Source organism: Entelurus aequoreus, linkage group LG21 (genome assembly GCF_033978785.1).
Source record: "Entelurus aequoreus isolate RoL-2023_Sb linkage group LG21, RoL_Eaeq_v1.1, whole genome shotgun sequence".
NCBI lineage: Eukaryota > Metazoa > Chordata > Actinopteri > Syngnathiformes > Syngnathidae > Entelurus > Entelurus aequoreus.
The window spans coordinates 26,759,412-26,767,228 of record NC_084751.1 but is presented as its reverse complement, the minus strand read 5'-3'; the positions used below and the strand labels follow the sequence as shown (position 1 = coordinate 26,767,228).

Sequence of the window (7,817 nt, the reverse complement as noted above, 5' to 3'; positions counted from 1 at the left end):
ACAGTGCTATCAAATCACATTCTATTAGGTTACCATCCATCCATCCATTTTTTACCGCTTGTCCCTTTCGGGGTTGCAGGGGTATCCCAACTGCACTCGGGTGGAAGACGGGGTACAACCTGGACAAGTCACCACCTCATCGCAGTCTTATTAGGTTACCATAAAAACAATATTTTTTTGCAGTTTAAAGCATAGAAACGAAATCTGTGAATATTCCTGGAGCATATTCTGAACCGGCTAGGTAGAAATCTATTGTCGGCCTGTATTTGCATCTTGGTTTTCTTCTGTTTTATGTTTTTATACCTATTCCTATTTACCTTACAGATTATAGATCTATACAGTATAGGGATGTAACGTTTAGTATTAGTGTTTTAAATTAAAATTATCATAAAACCACGCTTTGCTAAACTCACAGACTGGTGCTGCAGGAGCAAGCTAGCGTGAGCTCGCTGGCTATCTTAAATGCAACCATACATACAAAAGGCATTAACATATTTCTGCATTAAGAAATGACATACCACAACCTTCTATAAACACATTACTGTCTGAGCAACTATGAGCTATTCAAGTGTGTGCATTGAACATACAAGTTGTGCTTTCTTGGAGAGAGTGATAGATCAATACTCAGGAGTACCAGTGATGGGCAGTAGCAACCTACATGTAGCTAAGATATGTAGCTTAACTACATTTTCCAGTAGCTTGGCGGTAGCTTAGCTACTTTTTTTTTTAACATGTAGCTTTTCCTGTAGCCTAGCTACTTTTAGACCCATGTAGCTAGGTAGCTTACATCAAAGCTACAAGCTACAAGGAGAGAAAATTAACTGCGAATCCAGGGCCAAAATAATATGTAGAAAATCAATGATGATTGGTTGGTGTTCGTATGATGAGTCACAATTAGCTAAGGTTAGGGCGAAACATTCCGGACTGACCAATCAGAGGTAAGATAAGGCAGGTCATCAAAACTCGTGAGCAAAATCAGTCACAGTACACAGTCACACACTCATGTCACATAACGACGAAGGAGTCAGAGACAGGGGGACGCTTCAAGCTGACGACTCAAAAGAAAAATGTACTTGAAAATGACATAGGAGTTCTCTCCTGCTGATTACATTTTTCCTTTAGTGATGAAGACGACGTGCAGGAAACCCACAATAATGCGTGTCTTTAGACATATTATGACAAATGTATGAATTTAGTTAAAACAATGCCCAAAACCTTATTTTTTAGTTGTTTACTCTGTAAACCAAAACCATAATGCTCTCTTCATCTAAGACGCGGAACAGAAATTTAGGAACACACATTAAGTTGAGTTGAGTTTGTAGAAGGTTTTACTTCACATAACCATTACCAACTGTTCCCAAACAACACAAGTCACTGCTTTTTTGTCAAGATATAGATGGATGCTGAATAATAACAATAAAAACAATAATATCATTATAGGGGTGGGCCAAAGAAAAGGTAAACTAAATAAATACATACAGTGGGGTGCGGGGACCCCGAGAGGTAGTTGTAGGGTGTCTCCAGCTAAATGACAGATAGTTGATATTAATGGACCCTTATTGTGTACATTTGTACACTGTCAGTTACATTAACATTGATATACATGTGGGCCCATTGATATAAATGCCGTTAAATGTAGCTTTGATGTAGCAAGCTACTTTTACCGTGTAGCTTGTAGTGTAGCTTGCTACAATTATTCGGGGATAGCTTCCCCAGTAGTTTAGCTACAGTTAATCAAGAGTAACTTGTAGCTTAGCTTTCTACATTTTCCAAGTTTTTCCCTTATGGTTAATGTAAACTACAACCTTTACAAAGTAAAGCTAATGAAGATAATCATATATATTTAAGCACTCGAAAAATATAAATTTTAAGAAGTTTTTGCCGAGAAAGTATATTTTGTGTTTTTTTTTTAAATAAAACCTTGTCAAAAGATTTCAGTGTACGTGTAAGTACTATTTGAGCACATTCAACAATTCCGTGATAATTGTAACCGTGATAATTTTGGTCTCTATAACCGTGATATGAACTTTTCATATTGTTACATCCCTAATACAGTGGTAGCTCAGTTTTTTATATGTTTTGTTTTTAGTATGATTAAACACACATTGGTAACACAGTCTCTGCAGCAGTCGTTGTCCGTGTGTTCTTGGATATAACAAGAATGTTAGCACACATAAATAAGGTGAGAAACACTAGTGAATTCAAACATTTTTTTTAGCTAAGTATAAAGGTGGTGTCTGTCACCTAAATTTGCTTTGGTCTTACAAAGTGTTGGTCTCTCAATCAATCCAAATAAATCTCAAACCAGAGTACCGTATTTTCCGGACTATAAGGCGCACTTAAAATCCTTTTTTTCCCTCAAAACTCGACAAGGCGCCTTATACCCACCTCTAAGCTATTTTATTTGGTACATGGTGTAATGATAAGTGTGACCAGTAGATGGCAGTCAAACATTATATATATATATATATATATATATATATATATATATATATATATATATATATATATATATATATATATATATATATATATATATATATATATATATATATATATATATATATATATATATATATATATATATATATATATATATATATATATATATATATATGTATGTGTATATATATGTATGTATATATATATATATATATATATATATATATATATATATATATATATATATATATATATATACATATATATGTATGTGTATATATATGTATGTATGTATGTATATATATATATATATATATATATATATATATATATATATATATATATATATATATATGTGTATATGTATATATATGTGTAGATATGTATGTATGTATGTATGTATATATATGTATGTGTATATATATATGTATATATATATATGTACATGTATATATATATGTATATATATGTGTGTGTATGTGTATATATGTATATATGTGTATATATACATATGTTTATATGTGTATATATACATGTGTGTGTATGTATGTATATATATGTATGTATATATGTATATGTATGTACATGTGTGTATATATGTGTATATATATATGTATGTATATATATATGTGTATATATATGTATATATGTGTATATGTATGTATGTGTATGTGTATATGTATATACTGTATATGCATATGTATGGATATATGCATGTGTGTGGGTATATACATATATATATATATATATATAGATATATATCTTCTTTTTTTAATCTTTTTTACTATTTATATTACTATATTATTGTGTATGCACCTTAGGGGATCTGCTCCAATTTCGTAGTTTATTTGAACCTGTTCACTGTAATAATGACAATAAAACTCTATTCTACATAAGATATAAGTGTAGGCTGCACTATGATGGCAATATGTCTCAAGTAAACAACACCAACATTTTAAATGTTCCATTGAAAATATAGAGAATTACACTCGGCACTCAAAAATCTATCTAAATGTTTTAGTACGACTTTAGTAAGCTATGAAGCCGCACCGCTTGAAGGATTGTCGGCGCGTTAAACATACGAGTATTATTATGGTGTGTATATAAGGTAAGACATATCTGGCGATTTGTTTCGCAATATTATGCAAAAGCAAATTTTCTTACCTTCTGGTACCTGCTGATCTGTATTTGGGATCTGTACAAGTCCTGAAAAATGTTGTGCGTCCGCGCCGACGTCGTAGTCGATAAGCTTCTTCTTTTTCTCTATCTTCTTGTTATGTGACATTCATCCTCCGCTGTTTCCATTTCTAATATAAAGTAAAGTTCTTACTTATATGTGTTAGTAAACTCGCAATGAAAGCGCTAAAACATACCGGTGTAGTGAGTTTACATTATTCACCCAAGGAACTTTAGTTATTAGAGTTCTGGTAGGACGTTTTTCACAGGACACATTTCCTGTGTTGTTATTTCTGGATGAGGAGATGCTGCGTCGTTATTGATTTAAGTAAAATCTGAATGTCATTAAAACAGTTAGCTCCATCTTTTGACACTTCTTCCACTCCCGTCCTTGCACGCTACACTGGTACAACAAAGATGGCGGGGAGAAGACGCTGCCAAAAGTGACCGACGTAAATAAGACCGCCCACAAAACGGCGCATCCTGAAGCGACTGTCAGAAAGCGGCTTGAAGACGATCTGTAAAACATAATCTATGCAACATTTTGACCACAGAACCACCATTACATGTTATGTAGACCACAAGGAAGTGTTTTAAATTTAGAAAAAAATAATAATAATATGACTCCATTAATGCGCCCTATAATCCTGTGCTCTTAATATATGAAAAAAGATAAAAAACAGACCATTCATCTGCAGTGCGTCTTATAATCCGGTGCGCCCTATGGCCCGGAAAATGCGATAATTGCAAAAGGAGAAATTAGGTTTTGGCTTTCATTCAGTTGTTCATATTCAGTAACTGTCCACACTGGTGTATGAATGAATGTTTGGTGGTGGTCAGAGGGTTTCCATCAGTCTACCCCAGGGCAGCTGTGGCTACAAATGTAGCTTTCCACACCAACATTTGAACGTACACTCAATAAATAATGGGGTCTTATTGTGAAGCTCTTTCAGTGTCAGAAAGATATTGTACAAATCCAATCAATTATTGTTATTAATATTCTTATTACTATTTTTTTATGATTAATATTATAATAAAAAGTTTGTTGGTGTAGTTGAAAGTGGAGTTTTGTGACCGTTACGGATGCATCTAATTAATTGTTAAAAGTCACTTGTTAGTCCATAAAACCTTGGGAAAAGGTTTTCTTTTTAACCAACTCTTTCCTATTCAGTTGTTGTGGACTTTCAGCCTTTCTTACCTTGGCCTTGTCTCTTAGCACAGAACACATTCCTGTGTGATGTATTAATTTTATCAATACATTTGAGGTTTTTTTTGCAGATGATTAAATACTTTTTTTTTTCTTCTCTTGCTCCGACATACTTTTCCCCTCAGGAGCTTTTGTAGAATCCACCCTCCTCCTTATTTTTATTCGCTTAGATTTAACACACCTAGCAAAACATGGCTAATGCTAATGCGAACAAGAGAGAGACATTTGTGCCAAAGAAAAGAAAAGTGTTGTCAGTAGTTTGGTTTTGTGGCAAAAGGTGTGCAACAAATGGTTGCACGCTGCAGAGTTTGTTTAAAAATGGCAGCCGCACAACAAAGTTATTCCTGCATCTGAAACCGAAGCTTCCAGAAGAGTGGAGAAAATGCGACTGTTTACGAGGTGAACATGACAGCAACCACTCCAACTCCAACTCCAACTAAAAAGCAGCTTACTGTGGTGGAATCGTTTACACAAGTTATGTATGATGATACCATGTATGATAAGAAAGAATCACAGTGGAGAACGATCACTAAAGCAGTTGCTTTGCATGTCGCTAAAGATGTGGTGAAGGTACAAAGAAAAAAACTGCATTTATCCACTTTCTAAAACTATAGTTCTCTCAATGCTTTGCTTATTTATTTGCATGCAATGTGCAACGCTACATTTTTGTTAAGGGAAGTATTTAATTCAAGACAGAAGGTCTTAATTTAGTTATTTGAAAATGATTCCATAAAAAGTAAAATTGTGATCTGGTCTAAAAATAACATTATACGAATTAAAATTTTGCAAAGAGTATGAAGCGCTGCCATTTCAAACTACTAGTTTTTAATCAGATAAAAAAAAGTGTGTTTTAAATTATTTCTGTCATTTTTATTCATTGATTTCTTTAAGAAGTGGTGGGAAAATCGTAAAAAAAAATCGTAAATCCAATTGTTTGTGAAAAATGTGGACATTTTATTTTTAGACCATATTGCCTTGGCCCATCTTCTGACCACACAAGGTAAGTTCATGGCTTTAAAGGCCTACTGAAATTAAATTTTCTTATTTAAACAGGGATAGCAGATCCATTCTATGTGTCATACTTGATCATTTCGCGATATTGCCATATTTTTGCTTAAAAGATTTAGTAGAGAACATCGACAATAAAGTTCGCAACTTTTGGTCGCTGATAAAAAAAAAGCCTTGCCTGTACCGGAAGTAGCGTGACGTCGCAGGTTGAAGGGCTCCTCACATTTCCCCATTGTTTACACCAGCAGCGAGAGCGATTCGGACCGAGAAAGCGACGATTACCCCATTAATTTGAGCGAGGATGAAAGATTTTGTGGATGAGGAACGTGAGAGTGAAGGATTACAGTGCAGTGCAGGACGTATCTTTTTTCGCTCTGACCGTAACTTAGGTACAAAGGCTCATTGGATTCCACACCTTCTCCTTTTTCTATTGTGGATCACGGATTTGTATTTTAAAACACCTCGGATACTATATCCTCTTGAAAATAAGAGTCGAGAACGCGAAATGGACATTCACAGTGACTTTTATCTCCACGACAATACATCGGCGAAGCACTTTAGCTACGGAGCTAACGTGATAGCATCGTGCTTAACTGCATATAGAAACAGACAAAATAAGCCCCTGACTGGAAGGATAGACAGAAGATCAACAATACTACCAAACTCTGGACCTGTAACCACATGGTTAATGCTGTACCGCCTGGCGAAGCCAAGCAATGCTGTTGCTACTGACGCCATTGAAGCTAACTTAGCTACGGGACCTCGACAGAGCTATGCTAAAAACATTAGCTCTCCACCTAAGCCAGCTCTCATCTGCTCATCAACACCTGTGCTCACCTGCGTTCCAGCGATCGACGGCGCAACGAAGGACTTCACCCGATCATCGATGCGGTCGGCGGCTAGCGTCGGATAGCGCGTCTGCTATCCAACTCAAAGTCCTCCTGGTTGTGTTGCTGCAGCCAGCAGCTAATACACCGATCCCACCTACAGCTTTCTTCTTTGCAGTCTCCATTTTTCATTAAACAAATTGCAAAAGATTCACCAACACAGATGTCCAGAATACTGTAGAATTTTGCGATGAAAACAGACCTGTTTGTATTGGGATACAATGGTGTACCAACACTTCCGCTTCAACCATTGACGTCACGCGCAAACGTCATCATACCTAGACGTTTTCAGCCGGAAGTTTCCCGGGAAATTTAAAATTGCACTTTATAAGTTAACCCGGCCGTATTGGCATGTGTTGCAATGTTAAGATTTCATCATTGATATATAAACTATCAGACTGCGTGGTCGGCAGTAGTGGGTTTCAGTAGGCCCAGCAAACGTAAAGTTTGCTGGGCAATATCAAGAGTGCTGCATCTCTCTGATAAACTTTGTCTAATATCTTTTTGGATCTATATTTCCAAAGAAAATGAAGCTGCGCATGACAATTATGTAGACTTTGAAATAGGGTGAACTCCTATATATTCTGACACGTAAGGTAGGATAATATATTTGCAAGTAATGACTCACAGACTGCATATTTTTTTAAGGGCCAAGTTGTGTAAGACTGTACAGTTATAATATTTTTATAATATTGTATCGTCATCACACATGTTCATTCTTAAAGGGGATCCTTAACCCTACTGTTCCTCTTTAGTGTGAATAATTTAGAAAATTGCAAGTTGTGTTATTTACTGCAATGGTACTAAACCTGTCTTGTAATTATGAACAGAAATGTATCCTCTTTGGTCACATGATCCTCAAGCAAAAACACACTGAAGACCCATACTGTTGCTCAATATCGCCATCTGGTGTAATGTTAAGTGTACACTTAAACCAAGTATGGAAGATAAATATTCTAAATGAATTAGTCATCATCATTTATTTGCTCAGTGTTTAATGGTGCAGTGCATCAGAGGTTTAAATAACTGTTTTTTATATGTAGCTTGATCCAGGATGTTTGTGAACTCTCAATTAAGTGGGTGAATTTTTAGAGACC

At 35.3% G+C, this 7,817-nt stretch overlaps 1 long non-coding RNA gene across 1 annotated transcript in view; it reads left to right on the top strand.

Annotated features, from left to right (window-relative positions):
- LOC133638563 (uncharacterized) overlaps positions 1-7,817 on the top strand; it is a 33,706-nt gene that overhangs the window by 24,845 nt on the left and 1,044 nt on the right. The gene's annotated exons all lie outside the window — the stretch shown is intronic.